This window comes from Podarcis filfolensis, assembly GCF_964270895.1.
Source record: "Podarcis filfolensis genome assembly, chromosome: 2".
Lineage (NCBI taxonomy): Eukaryota > Metazoa > Chordata > Lepidosauria > Squamata > Lacertidae > Podarcis > Podarcis filfolensis.
In genome coordinates, this window is record NC_139605.1 from 43,122,090 (window position 1) to 43,136,959 (window position 14,870).

Below are 14,870 nucleotides of genomic sequence, written 5' to 3' on the forward strand. Positions count from 1 at the left end.
GGGTGGGGTCTTACATTCAACCCATGCTTCCTATCCAGCCTTTGGACTAGCAGCTGTCAGAATACTCTACCATTTGCCCATGTCCCAGTTTAACTGCCCTGCCATTTGTGGCGATGAAACCTATGGACAGAGACGTTGGGTGGGATGTTCTGATGACCACTTTGCCATGCTTCAAAAATGAGCTGAGCAGGTTAAGCCCACAGAAACCGAATACAAGTCTGACATACAGCCTTGTGAATTGATCTTGAGGTTGGTTTTAGGGAGCACCTAAATAAAAAAAAAAGAAATTGTGTTGTCTAATTTGAGTATATTTATAGCGACCACCATAGCGGTAATCCAGGAATCTTTGAGAAATCCACTTATGCAATGATGTTAAGCTAGCATTTGCTATTGCACTAAAATTTCTCATACATACACACTCAGATCGCTTCACTTTCTCCCCCCCGCCCCAATGCAAGCACATTCTGCTCCCACTGTCGGGAATAGCAGGCAAGGGCGCTCAGCACCTCCCAAGGCTGGTCTCTAAGTACCATGCCCGTTTGATGTTCTGGACAAAGGGATTATGTTCTATTTGTTAAGGTGTCTAAGATGATTGAAGCACATCACAGAATTCAAAGAAGATTATTCTGAATGAGCCATTCTTCAAAGGATTCCATTTTCTAATCAGTTGGTTCTGAGGATTACATCCCCCACCCCACCCTCTTGCTTCTTACTTCTTCTAAATGCTCCCTGTGACACACATGACCTCGCCTGTTTGTTAAACTACAAATTCCTAAAGAGGAATTATGTAGAAACTGGCTGTTCTGAAAAAGCATCAACCCCAACCCCCCAACCCCCCAATAGCAACTTGTCAGATTGAAGATTGTATCCCAGTTCTGGTTAAGTAAGAGCACAATTCATTTCCAAGCCCAAGACACTGAAAATAGAGACAGGGAGAATAAGATAAATAACTGCTTATTCGATTTGGGTAAAACAGATGAAACCAATCAAGCATGATGCCTTGATGCAATGATAAAAGCCTTGTGCTTTTATGCAGCTCAGCCATGTGTAGAGTTAGGAAGTTTTTCAAGAAGGAGAGAAAAAAGAAGTCAGATCTATGTTTTGGTAACTTTCGTCCTATCTGCATAGCCCCAACTTTTGGAAGCAGCTTACATGACCCACATGTTGCAAGGGAGTCAGTGGTCGGACAGATAGTTTTGATGTTATGAATACTTTTATTTGCAACACAGGAATTGAGATGCAAAGGGGACACTTGCCTTTTCCCCCAGTGCAGATTCTTAGTACAATTTTGCAATTACACTACAAAGGCGAGTTTAACAGTTATGATTAAATACAGGAGATCGAGCCTAAATGAGTACCACATTGGTAGGAAGAGGCTTTGACCAATATTTCGAGCAATCTGATTTCACTTTGGGCTTAGATTCCAGCCTAAAGAGAGAGAGGGAGAAATGCAACACAACACTGCAGATTGTATATCATTTTTTTAGTAGTGGTGCAATGGGAGAAAATGATAAATTATTGGCTGCTTTCATAAGCAACTCAAGCGGTCTCATCTTTTAGTGGATTTTATTCTCGTCTTTTTCTTTTCAAAGATGTATTTCCCCCAAAGGCAAATATGTGATCATTTACAGATTTTGTCATGTTCTGCTCTGTCTTCTACCACATTTGGCTGTGAAGTATTTGGCTCTTTGCTTTCACAGTACAGGCACTCGCTTATTAGGGATGCAATCCGAAATCACTTCTGAAAGAGTACAGATGGGCATATGGAATCTGGGTTGGGCATACTCCAAGATTAAGCGCTGTGTGGAGTGTAGTTCACTGTCATGGTGATAGCAATTCTCATACCCACCACCCACCAGGTGCCTCATTCATTCCTATAGAGAGAGTAAATCAAGCACACACAAAGAAATAGGCACATGAAGGTGTTCTCTCAGCTGAAGTAAATGAGGCAGCAGTACCCAAACACACACGCATGAGATCTCAAGTGATCTCAAGACTAGACTGTGCATGCCACTTATAGAAAAAAATCCCCCCTTTTTAAAAAAAAATGAATTATAGAGTTATGGAGCAACTTTAGGACATGGTCTATCTCATCTTTGTGTTCAAGTCCCTAGACAATCAGCCTCCCAGGGGTGGGAGTCATCTCACACTACAAGACCCCTCCCTCCATCAATAGCCATTCTGTCAGCCAACAGCAAAGAGAGAGAAAGTATGCAGAGGAATGAACATCTCTGCTGAGAAGCCAGCTCTATCAGCTGTCACCTGCTCCAGTGAAAGCAGGAATAGAAGGAAAATGGAGCACCTCACTCAGCAGGTTATGGCTGCTCCTCTCATTGAACTGTTTTCCATTCTTGGTGTTTGTTAAAAGAACTTTGTGACTAAGCATCTGTGCGTGAGTTTGCTTTTTTCTCCTTCCTCCCTCCTAATCCCCTTTTCCTTTTGCATCATGTCTTTGATCCAGCACTGGGCCACAGGCCAAGAAATGGCTGCCTTTGGAACCACCGTGTGAGGAGGTACCGGCAATTGACTCATGCCTCCGTGAGTATTTGCAGGAAGCTTCTCCAGCAAAAACCAGCGTCAGGCTGGAGGGCACAGCTTCTCTTTCAGTGTACAGGAAAAAAGCAGAAACGCTGAGAAGGAGGTGTGCGCTTGTTTGAGAGAGGGAAGGAAGTGCAGGGAGGCAGAGGTGGCTGCAGGAAAAAGCCCCACAGCATTTGATGCTGACTACTGGAACACAGACAGACATGCAAGGAAGGAGCGGCTTCCTCTACCTCAACGCTGTAGATGACCAAAACACTGATAGGTGAAGATGGCAACCTCATTTCCTAAAAGCCAAAGGGAGGGTGGTATTGAGCGAAGGAGCACTAGTACTGTCTGTGGTAATTCTGTACAGGGACGAGCCTCGGAGAAGGAAAGGAAGGAACTTAAGCATAGGAATCTAGGCAAAGCCTATAGAGGTGTCCTATGATGAACCAGGCTCCTACGTTCTGAGAACAAAGGGCTTACCAAGGCTTACTCTAAGCAAGAGTGGCCTGGCATTCTGAGGAACCTCAAGCAAGGTGGGTTAGAGGCCTGGCCACCCCGCTGTGCCGTGTACCACAGAGATTTGGCCCAGGCTCTATTTGCATATGTGGATGCCATTACAATCTGCCCACCATGTCAGGGCCCCACAGCCTGCATTTTCTCCTGAGCTATAGCGCTGATATTAAAGTCCTGGAGATTCTGGTTTTGATGTTTGCAGTTCCGCTGGGAAATAAATCCTATTATGCCTTCTTCCAAAGTCTTCTAGTGACCTGAGTTTTCTGGATTTTCTCTCATGTCTCTCTATATAATAGGATTGTTCATTTACATTATGTTACACAGTTTTAATAAGTATGGTTTTTTTTATGTCCGTTTCTGTGATGACTTCCAGTTCTTGGCTATAATATAATCATCTCGCAGCAGCAATCATATATTTTACCAAATCCATATGAGCCAGAGACACTGATTCTTTTAACAAACTCAAGTGACAGATAAAAAGCAACTGGGCCAATCTTTATGTAATAACATGTACAATAATATCTTAACACCAGTTCCCAAAAATTCTGTAACTTTAGTATAGGACCACCACATATGATAAATCCATAGAGACCTGCCCACATATCCACTCATATTTCTACATAATCTTCATTCTGAGAGGTGTGAGGTAGATGACGCCCATCTAAAATCTTTGAACAGGTTGATTGCTTTGGCTCTTGCATATTAAATGCTTCTCTGTTCATCCGCAAACAAATCTGGGTATGTTCTTGGCCAAGTAAAGCTTTTATGTCCCATCAATTTTACACAGGGGGTCAAATTTTCTCATTGAAATCTGTGAAACTTACACTCGCTTAACTTTGGCTGGACCATGTCCTTTGGTTTGGACCTGTTCCCATTTATGTTTAATGGGTTTGTGCTCAATTCACAACCAACTCAAGCTCCACAGGTTTCATTTGGACTTAAACACATCTAAAGTTCTCTGGGCTCAGTAAAAACTTAGCTGACATAATGACTTCTAATTAATTTTGCCATATATTTATTTTTAGTTGGGGGTGGTACTTGCATCTTTTGTTGTATTTATTTACCGGTATGTTTCTTGGTTGGTTTTAAATTGTATTTGTATTCTGCATTAGTAGGGGTAATCATATCACACACTTCTGCAATCTTTTGCTGAATGGCCGTTAACATTAGGGTGGGGAAAATAAGATCCTCTACCCCACAATATTTAGCAAATGCTGTCAAGGGAACATCTCCAGGAAAACTTCATCATAGAGGTAAGTGGGATGTAAGAATTGCAAAGTACAGAGTTGGTGATTTTTTTAAAATAGAAAAGGGACAACCATTACAGAGTTTGTAAGCATCAAAGAGAGCTGTGTGAATGGCATTGAACGCCTTGAAAAAGTGAGGTGGTAGATAAAACGGCAGCTTGCAATAGTTGATTTTGTAAAGAATAGAAAGGAAACTTCTATTGTTTCTGGTGGGAATATCCTAAGGCATAAGGATTCTGGAGTAGGATGGTTGAAGTTACAAATGAAAATTTCCAAACTGGAGCAATAATTAACTCGCCAACCTGCATGTTAAATAACACTGGTGTATGGTATACCCACCAAATACAACACATACCGTATTGGCCCGAATAGAAGCCACGTCCAAATATAAGCCACACCTTTAAAATTGGAGGGGGGTAGAAAAAAATACTTGACTATAAGCCGCTCCATTCCTTGCTGCTCCTGGTTGCATACTGGGGGGGGGGGGAGCCGCGCTGCTTTGCTGGCAGCCTTTCCCCTTCCTCACTCTCTCCCTTCCTGACCTTTGGGGGAGAAGATGGGGGACTATGCATGGGGCAGGCGCTGCTTTGCTGAGCTCCCGGCACTGTTTGGCCCACGTTCCTGGCTGCATACCATAAGGTCGCAAATATAAGCTGCACCTTAACTTTTCATGGTCAGAATTTGGGGGGAAAGTGACGCTTATATTCAGGCCAATACGGTAGGTGTGTTGTATACATACCTTCAGGAATGGTGGAAGGGGTAGGGCAGTGCTGCAGAGATGCCACCTTCCTGAATGATGTGGCAGGATGGCAGGAATGGACCTTGACCCCTAGGAGTTGGATCCTATGCATTTTACTATCAAATTACCCATTTTGCATGTTAGAATATCTGGGGGAGGGGGTTTCCCCATAATTATCTCTACTGATGTTTGAAATCTATATCTGTCCCTATGCATCTTTTGTTCAAAGACATATTACCAAATGGTAAAGCGTATTTTTAAAAAATCTGTCACCTGTAGTAAAATCTTAGGTTTCATTTCAGTTGTTTGTAACTGGAAAATGCCCTATACCCTTACTGCTACCACTGTAGCAAATAGAGGTTATTGTAATAGGTAACTAACAATGCAATCCTAGGCAATTTTACTCAGAAGGTTATTTAAATAAATTCATGGATAAGCCAAATATGAGCCCGATTATTAGCAGCTAGAATGTTTGCTGCTGCCAAACGGAAGACAGACAGTAATTTATCCTCAATGATGGAGTGGCTATATAAATTGTGGAGTGTAGCCAAAATTGTTTATAAAAGAGATAATTTTTTATATGAAATAGAGTCCTTTCATACAATATTAGTTGGTATACCATAAATCAATGAAGCTAGAGTTATTTTTACCATATAGATGGTAAAATAATTTTTTTAAATAATTTTTAAAATTATTTTGTATGCTACTATATGTTTTGTAGGTCTTTGTATTATTACATTTTTTATTGTTATTGTATGAGGGCATCACTCACATTTAGGAGATTTTGTTTGTATTTTATTAAATATTTAGATTTTTGTTTAATTTTTATTGTTGTTAATTAAAGTATGGGGAGACTGTGTGCTCTAATTTAGGCCTCTTGTCAAGCAAAGTTGCAATTCTAACTCCACTTACCTGGGAGTAAGCCCCACTGGATTCAATTGGACTTACTTCAGAGTAGTCATGGTTAGGATTGCTGTCTAATGCTCCAGTTTACTGAGGGCCCTCTATAAACTAGTGACTTGAAAGACTTGGAGGCTGTTTCCCCCGTTGTGTTTCAAGTTGCATTATTATATTGCGGTGCAAATCAGTTGATCAGATCAAATTGAAGGAGGCGTGTCAGTCTGGTCCTGTTGGATTCAAGAAACCGAGAGTCGGAGTATTCCATTATCACACTACACCTGCATTTAACAGAGAATCTTGCTGGCAACTGAACTGATCCATCAATCACAGGCACAGTTTGCGATGCCACAAGCCACTTGCTGCTCAACTCATATGAGGAAGCACCGGTGCACAGTCAAGGTTTTGGTTTGGTATCAGGGATCCACATTTCTCATCCACCGTGCGCATAGATTCCTCAGTCTACTTTGTGTTGCTTTGCATTCCCTGTGAACATCCTATTGGTGGGTGGGATTTCAAATCCATTTGATGCTTGGGCAATTGGACAAAGCAATTCTCAATGCCAATTCTGCAGGCTGTTTGCTGTTCCCTCTTTGTTCTGCTCACGTGACCCGTAATGTGAGCCTTCCCCAATCGAGGGCCCTCCAAGCGTTTTGGACTGCCTGAGGTTGATGGGAGTTGGAGTCCAATAACACCTGGAGGACTCCACGTTGCTTACCCTGGCAACTCTCCAGAGTTTCATGCAGATGTTTTCCCCATTTCTCCCTGGAGATTGCAGGGATTGAACCAGGGACCTTTTGAATGCAAGGGATGTGCTTTGCTCCTGAGTCAAGGCCGGTCCTATCATTAGACCAACTTGGCAACTGCCTCAGGTGCAGACTTCAGAGTGGCACATCACTAACCTTGGGGGGGGGCACAGTTTTATATAGTTTTTGTTATAGCTTATAAATTTCTGTTGACGGATGCCAACAGCCTTGTATGTCTGATATTTTACATTTATATTTTGAAGAATTTTATCATGTTTGAAGGAATTCACACAATAGAATTGCTAGCAATTTTTGCAGGGGCGTGCAAGAAGTTGGCCTTGCGTAGGGAGCAAAATAACCTGGCAGAGCCCAGGCTCGAATTGCAAGGTGTCTTCCCACTCATAAAAATAAGTAACATTTAAAAACCAAAGATAGCACACACACAGGCAATATGTCTTCCTGCTGCAGGGTATTTTAATCAGCATTGCCTTTCCGCTGGTGCAAACATTCAGATTGCTTGTAGCTAAACCCAGGAAAATCAGTCCTCTGTCAGGCCAGATCTCAGTTCCCCCTCTTTAATAAAAACCAGTGGAAAACAAAAGCAGCAGAAACCTGAGCGCCTTGCAGCCTGGTTTTTTTTTTTACCCTTTCTCCTCCGCCCTCTTTTGCCTCCCCAGCTGTTTTAATGGCTAGGGAACAGGAGAGAGGGAAACTTTCCAAACATTGCAGGAGGAGGATACCTTGAATTGCTTCTTTTTTTGGGGGGTTATTAGATGCATTTTCCTCTGCGTCCTCGTGCTTTCGAAAGACATCTCTCGTTCACAGCAACCATCCTTTCTTCCAGTGTTTGTTTTTAACCCTAAAAGAGGAACTCCAGAGGATGCAGCCTGCGCTTTGATTTCCTTAATACCTGCGCCTGCCTGCCTGCCTGTTGATGACCTCCCCCTCTGGAGGCGGTTCCCTTTGCCCAACGACATTGGTCAATTACACCCTGAGAAACATCCAGGCAAACAACTTGAGGGACCCTTCCTGGGTTTCTTTCAGGCGGGCTGGCTTGTTTTACTGCGCTGCCCCCTCCCCCGCTTTACAGTTTTCTGCTATTCTTTCCTAATGCCAGTGATTCGAGAAATGACCTTTAACCTGCGCAGTTTGCAGACTCCTAAAAGGGGATCATTGAAATGCCACAGTAAACCAAAGGCAATAAAATATTTACTAGGCATAAAACCCAGTTGCTCTTCCTTTAAAAGAAAGAAAGAAACAAAGAAAGGAAGACTACCCTTCTCTCTCCTTTTTTTTTTTTGGAACCGGGCGTCTGCAGAGAGCTGTAATTTATCCATTCTTGATCATGATTTCTGCTGAATGAATCAAAGTCCAGGTTAATATGGGGCCTGATTTATTTACCATGTAACGCGTACCGAGGGGAATCTTTCCATCCAGTAATAGAAGATTCATAGAGACAGGGCGAGTCTCTGCAAATGTTTCTGCTCCCCCAGAATTACACACTGGGATTCAATATTTCTCAAACGCAAGTGTCTGCATGTGCCAGGCACACCATTCATTGCAAGGTGTGTGTGTGTGTTGTGTTGTGTTTCAGATCAAAGCTTCTGATTCTTCAGGAACCATTCACATCTGCTTATTTTTATTTATTTATTTACTTGTGGCATTTATAGCCCATCTTTTTTTGCCAAGCAGCTCAAGGTGGCATATATGGTTCTCGCCCTCCTCATTTAATCCCCACAACAACCTTGTGAGGTACGTTAAAATGAGACACAGTGACTGGCCCAAGGTCACCCAGTGAGTTTCATAGCCAAGCATGGATTTCAACCTTGGTCCTATTCTAACACTCCAACTGCAATTGTTTGTAGAATGTTTTTCTGAATGGTGCCCACCCAGACTGGTAGGGTGAATACAGGCAAGGAGGACAACAGTAGGTGGCAGCAGAGTCAATAAGAGACAGAGCCTACTACTGTATTTTTCTGTGTATAAGACTAATTTTTTGCCACATTTTTAAAGGCAAAAATGGGGGGTCGTCTTATACATGGATAGTGAATGCAGAGGCAGTCAGGCGAGCGGTGATGGTGAGTGATTTGCTGTGGTGGTGAGTAGTCAGGGGGACAATTTGATTCAGCGGTGAGCGGGCAGGTGGGTGATTTGGTGCTGCGGTGAGTGGCCGGGGGGATGATTTGCTGTGGCGTCGGGCAGGCAATTTGCCGCAGCTGCGAGTGGACGGGTGGACGGCAACCTCCCCCAAGAGAGCTCAAAAACTCAAGAAATACTGATTTCTTAATTCTGGGGTTGTCTTATACATGCAAAATATGGTAAGTATAGTTTTGTCCCCATCCACTTCTCTGTGGAGTTCTACAAGGCATCACTGAGACTAATGAGGAGGAGGAAGAGGAGGAGGATAGCAAGGAGGCAGGGAGCTGGGGGCTGTCTGAGGGCAGACTGAGGCTGGTGAGACAATGCCCCATTTGCCCTGAGCAGCCACTGGTTCAGATATAGGACTGCTTCCATCTGTTTTCCCATGGAAAACAGAAGATGATGTGAAGCCCTCAGTGGGTGCCTTTGTCTTGCTTTGGCTCTATGTGTTTTACATCAGATCTATATGTATTTACATCAGGTTGGCAGTGCTGTCAGCACCCTTTTTTTCTCAAACCAGCGCCCTTCAGATGTTTTGGGCCACAACTCCATGGCCATGCTGTCTGGGGCTGATGGGAACTCAAGTCCAATATCTGGATAGGAAAAGGCTGATCTACTCTGACTGGCAGTTTTCCAGGGTCTCAGGGAGAGGCCTTTCCCATCTACCTTTTAACAGGAGGTGCCAAGGAGTGAACCTGGACTCTTCTGCCTGCGGAAGAGCTGGCCTACTCATGAGCAAGTGGCAAATTTCTGCTGAGCCAAATGGCTCTAGATTAAATCAAGTTCAGCAGTAGTTCCATTCATTTTCATGGCAGAAGTAAGTGAGCACTTTTCGCTCTCCCACTGAATTTGGTGGGACTCGGGTAGTTCATTCATGAATGAGCCACTGGATCATGCACTAGTGGTTCGCGTACACATGGCCATCACTACTTGATTTCTCATCTCTGGGTGATGGGTGGCTGGATCTGTGTGACCTGCCTCCACCTGACACTCCTCCTTGTGTTTTCTGCTGACGGGAAGGTGATACATTCTGTGTGTGGCGTTTGATCCTTGAGGGCGTGTGTGAACCAGGCCTCAGAAACACCCTCCCATAAATCCAAGGTAACTCAGTTGGTAGAGTATGAGACTTAATCTCAGGGTCTTGGGCACCAGCCCACGTTGGGCATCAAGATTCCTGCGATGCAGTAGGTTGGAGTGGACTGCATGACCCTTGTGGTTCCTTCCAACTCTACTATTCTATGATTCTATGAAGACTGAGAAGACGAGAAACTCAGAGAAACCAACATTGACAGGGCTATGTTTTAGAAGCAGGCCACTGGTGCCTCTGGCAAAGGGTCCATTCTTTCATGGGTGTAGTCAGGATTGGGGGGCGGCGGGGTTTTTTTTTAGGAAATCAAAGTTGTTGAGCTTTTCTTGGGAAATCACCGGTAAAAACACTATTGCTGGGGGGGCAGGTTTCTGCTGGGGGGGGGGACAGAACCTCAGATAACTGAATACTTTCAATGCTTTTCAGTAATATTTGTGGATCTGGGGGGACTGCCCCCCTACAGTGGTGAAGCTGCGTGTTCCGCTACTGGGGGAGGGGAGCAGGCGAGGGCATGACACGCATCCCGGGGGCGTGGTATGTTTTGGGAGGGGCGTGACACACCACCTGTGGGGGGCATGGCGCCTGGCGCGCGTGGGGGGTGCGTAGTGCGTGTCGGGGGGGCCCACCACGATGGCACCCTACCTGAATAGTGGTGCCGGGGGCGGTCCACTCCCTCCTCACTCCCCTTCCTCTGCCAGTGCCCCCCTGCTCCCCCTTGGCTAGGTCCATGGGTTCTTCACTTGCGCGTTATTTTCTACTTCCCACGTGCCCATTGGGCTGGATCTTCCCGGGTGTTGCAGTGCGTGGGATTGACTGAACCTTGTTTGGCCGGGCTTTCGCTCTGTTTTCCTGCCCCGCCTTCGCTTCCTTCTCCGGTGCCGGCTGGCCAGCTTCCCTCTCTCGGTTGTCTCCCCACACCACCCCCGAGATGTCGCAGATCCACCTCCAAAGTGCCGGGAGAGTTTCTAAACCACACATCCCAGCAACCACGAGGAGCCATAAAAGGCCCCGAGAGCGAGCCGCTCTGGTGATGCGAAGATAAGAGTCAAGGCGGGGAAGAGGTTCATTGCGTTGGGAGCCTCGTCCGGAGAGGAGCAGGCTCCCAGCAGGCTGGCTGCGTCGGATCCTGCACTTGCGAGGGGGCGCAAACAGACAAGGAAGCTGTGGGGCTTCGTCGCAGACAGGTCCTTCTCCGGCAGCTTCGGTCGCCTGATCAGCATCTCCTTATGCAGCCTGTTCCTTTAAAAATCGTCTTGACTGAGTTTCCAGGAATGTATTGCAGGATCGCTAGACGGGGCAGAGGGTCTATTTTGCAGGCACATGCTGCCCGGTTCAATCCCTAGCATCTTCCAGTTGGGCTGGATGTGGGGAACTCTGATGGAGAGTCATATATATATTTAATTAATAAACAACACCAACTCTGATCAGAAGCCTTGCTACAACTTAAGAAAAGTAGTCATATACAATAAATAAAACACTAAAACTACACAACCAAACTGAACAATTTCCACATAAACCGCAAGTTCTAAAATAAAGATATAAAGCCAACAACAGCAGCAACACCCCCAAACAAAGCCCCAGCCCCTTTTCACCTTTGTACCCCTGGCTCGTTAGTTACTTTCTGCACACACTCACACAACACTCTCTATCCTCTATCCAGGGAAGCAAGAGGCATGATAGGACACATTCCAGTTAGGCAAAAGCATTCAAGGAGGGTGCGAAGCAAGGCTGGCTAAGGGGTGGTGGCCTGAGGAAGAGGGTCTGGCCTGGAAGAGTCCCAAGGGCCAAACAGAGAGGCTTGGAGGGCCTGATGTTTCCAATTCCTGCCTTCAACTTCTTTCTTGCAGCCAGGTCTTAGCTAACCCCACTTGTCACAGTCAGGTGTCAGTCACAGAAAACAATGTTTTGGGTGATGAACAGAGTGTGTGTTTCCCACTACAAGGGAACAGAGCCCCCCCAAGGTAACCTGAAGTAGAGCTTACTCTTCATGCCTCCCACAATTAAGGCAATCTGGTCCACATTGAAGAGACAGCAGCTGATCCTCTGGAGCACATTTCCCAGAATTGTCCCATTGTATATCTTATCTCCCAGGGGCACAAATATCCTAAACATGTTTGCTTGGAAGTAAGCCCTGCTGATACGAATGGTCCCCACGGACAGGGAAATGCGGTTTTGCAGGATTGTGCCTTTGTTCTGCATATATAGTTGCCAGAGGCTGAAAGCCAAGAGGGCCACAGGTAACTCTCAGTAAATCAACAGTTCCATAAGGTGAATCAATATTTTAAAATCTCCTTATCGAAGGTTGGGCTGGGCAAGGTGGGGTTGAGGTCGAGAAAGGGTAGTGTGCCTAAGTAAGTTTGTGGGTGGGTGAGACAAAATTTAGCCACGTTCCTATCCACACTTCCCTGAGAGTTGGACTAATTGAAATCAGCAGGGCTTGCTTCTGAGTACTGTTCATCCAGGTACTTTGCAAAATATAAACATACAAGAGCCTTGCTGGATCAGGCCAAAGGCCCATCTAGCCCAACATCCTGTTCTCACAGTGGCCAACCAGATGTCTACAGGAAGTCCACAAGCAGGGAAAGAGTGCAACAGTGCTCTCCCCGCTTATGATTCTCAGTATCTCGTGTTTAGAGGCATAAAATAAATCCATGATGGCTAGTAACCATTGATAACTGTTTCCTCCATTGATTTATCACAGAGCTCAAACTCAGTGCTACCATTACTCTCTGTAAATGTGTTTACAAGATACAGGCCTCAATCTCCTTGGCTTTAGTGGAAATGAACTACAGTGGTACCTCGGGTTACATACGCTTCAGGTTACATACGCTTCAGGTTACAGACTCTGTTAACCCAGAAATAATGATTCAGGTTAAGCCCTTTGCTTCAGGATGAGAACAGAAATCGTGCTCCGGCGGCACGGCAGCAGCAGAAGGCCCCATTAGCTAAAGTGGTGCTTCAGGTTAAGAACAGTTTCAGGTCAAGTACGGACCTCCGGAACAAATTAAGTACCTGAGGTACCACTGTATTGTGGAACAACTGAAGATGAGCAAAGGGCTTAAATAACTGAAGAATCTTGTTGGTGTCCTTGCCCACCCCTCTTTTGGGGGGCAAATTGAGACAGGGGATGAGGGGATGGGATGTTTATGAAGCTTCATGATGATGTCAAGAAGCTTCAATGAAGAACTGAGCTGGAACTGGAAGCATCGCAGGTAATCTGCAAAACCAGATCAAACCACCTAAGGCTGCAGTCCTCAGCGCACTTTCTGGGGAACAAGCCTCCATCACTTCCAAGTATATAGAGCTGTAGTTTGACGCACCTCCTATTCCCACCCGAGTCATAACTGAGAGCAGGCTAGGGTGGGGAGAGGTTGGATTGGATCACCTCAGGCAAACAGGGAGAAGGGCTCTTGTGCGGACTGCAGAGACGGCTACCCTTCCCACCACTGTCCATTTGGTCTCCCTTTGCCAGAGATCCTCTCCCAGGGCGCGCGGGAAGGGGAGGCGAAGGCGCGCTCCAGGCCTCCTGCTGCTCTTTGCTCTTGGATGGCTGAGCCAGGGCCGGAGATGCGGGTGGGGGGAGAGAGGGAGGGGAGCGGAGGGAGAGGCAGCCGCCAGCCCGAGCGACGGCTTTGGCGGAGCCCTACAAAGGCCGAGGAGGACAAAAGCTCCAGCAAGCCTTTCATTCAGATCCTGCCCGATTTAACCGACCGTGGCTTGTCAACAACCTGCCAAATTGACAACGGAAACACACACCGCCGAAGGAGGAAACCGACCTGCCAGGGCTTAGTCATCCTTCAAGGGGGCTGGGCTGGGCGGGAAGTGTCATCCCACCACTACACGTGTAATCGCTGTGTGTGTTTGTATGCGTGTTCCCCGACGGCGCCGACCTGCAACCCAATCCTAACCCGGTTTAGTAGGAAGTAAGATCGAGTAAGATTGGCTCGCAAACCATAGAGGGGGCTTAGCCTAAGAGGGCGGGGCGAGAGGTGTGCAGCTCAGGATCCTAAGAACTTCTGCTCAGAAATAAATCCCATTGGATTTCAGTGAGACTTCTACGATCATAAAGCTTCTTGGTTAACCTGCTTAGGGTTGCAACCTAGTATGCATGCTTAGAATTGCAGGTCGTCGTCGCCATCGACATATAATCTCTCATCTATCGTTGTATCTGTTTATATATCGTATATTTCTGCGAGGTAGATGTGTGTAAGTGATTTGTGTGAGAAATAAAGTTATTCAAAACGTCATAATTTATACAGTAATGTGTTTGGACTGTAATACTATCTTTACTGAATTTCAACCACGGATTGCATATGCTGTAATACTACTTACCTCAAGTATCGATCCTATGAATCGTTTTGCTTGGTTTGTTTTTTTAACTTGCAGATGCACGTGGCGAATACCATGTATACTCAGATGGCGAGTCTAAGACATTGTCTAGCTAGCCAATGAAATGGGGGCTATTTCTGTTGTCTACAGGGCCCCTATCCGGCAGAGACTTAGGCACGCTTCAGCCCACTGAAATTGTCAGTGTGGTTGACGTTGCATTGGACAGCAGTGGCGTAGCGTGGGGGGTGCAGGGGGGGCGGACCGCACCGGGCGCAACATCTGGGGTTAGGGCAAATCAATGGGTTAGGGGGCGCAAATCCACGGGTTAGGGGGCGCAAATCCACGGGTTAGGGGGCGCAAATTACTTGCCTTGCCCCGGGTGCTGACAACCCACGCTACGCCACTGTTGGACAGCGATATAGAATGATTTCGATGGGACATACTACTGTGTAAACGTACTTAAGATTGAGGTGAATAGATTATATGATGATGCTTATGGGCTGATCACCATTAATAGGGGCTTGAAGGACTGGAAATTGCCCCCACCATATTTAAGTAGGAAATTCTTCTGGCGTGGGGGGGGGGAGCTTTTCTGCAGGCAAAGAGAGTTTCTGGTGCCATTTCTTTAAACTGCCCCTTTGACGGAC